We start from the raw sequence: 668 nt of genomic DNA, 5'->3' as shown, positions 1-668 counted from the left end.
CTCCCACTTCCTCCTCATAGTTACCTCTTCCCTATGTCCATGCCTCCATGCACTCCTGCCCCCTGAGCTGTCTCCTTGTGCATAAACAGCTCTTCTTTCTCCCATGATTGTTCTCTCCAAGGAGTTTATCTACCTAGTGTAAATGTTCATCTCATATGCCTGTATCTCATTGTAGTTTTGATTTGCATGTCTCTGATGGCTGATGTGGTAGATAAGGTTATGGGTCAACGTGGCCTGATTTTGAGTGGCTAGGCAGCTAGATGTAGTTATTCCCTATCATGAGCTTGGTAACCAGCTCCTTGGTGGAATCTACTGTGAGTAAGTAGTTGCCTTAGGGATGTGGTCTTCTTCCAGTATGTAAGGAGAAGTTTTGAGAAAGGTCTCTGCAGCTTTTGGGCATGCTTGGACCCTGCTTGTAGCCCTTCGTTTAGCAACCTTCCATGTTTCCTACCAATCTTGGGACTGTGTCTGGACTTGAATTAGCGATCTGTCATATTGTTTGGTAATATTGGGACTGTGCCATTTTATTTGAGTACCTTGGGCTTGTTAGCCTCAGCATTCAGCAGCTGCCTGAGACACCTCTAACTCCAGTGGGCCAGGAGCAAGAGGCAGAACTGAAGCTCAAGACTGCAGGGCTTTTACCCAGCTCCTAGAGCTGGCTTTGAACT

General features: G+C 46.7%; 1 protein-coding gene across 1 annotated transcript in view; it reads right to left on the bottom strand.

Moving 5' to 3' along the window:
* HDX (highly divergent homeobox) overlaps positions 1–668 on the bottom strand; it is a gene marked incomplete at its 3' end in the record, with an annotated part of 248,049 nt that overhangs the window by 36,250 nt on the left and 211,131 nt on the right. The gene's annotated exons all lie outside the window — the stretch shown is intronic.

Source organism: Orycteropus afer, unplaced genomic scaffold, assembly GCF_000298275.1.
Source record: "Orycteropus afer afer isolate SDZICR_OR568_19922 unplaced genomic scaffold, OryAfe1.0 scaffold01086, whole genome shotgun sequence".
NCBI lineage: Eukaryota > Metazoa > Chordata > Mammalia > Tubulidentata > Orycteropodidae > Orycteropus > Orycteropus afer.
This window is presented reverse-complemented; position numbering and strand designations above follow the sequence as displayed.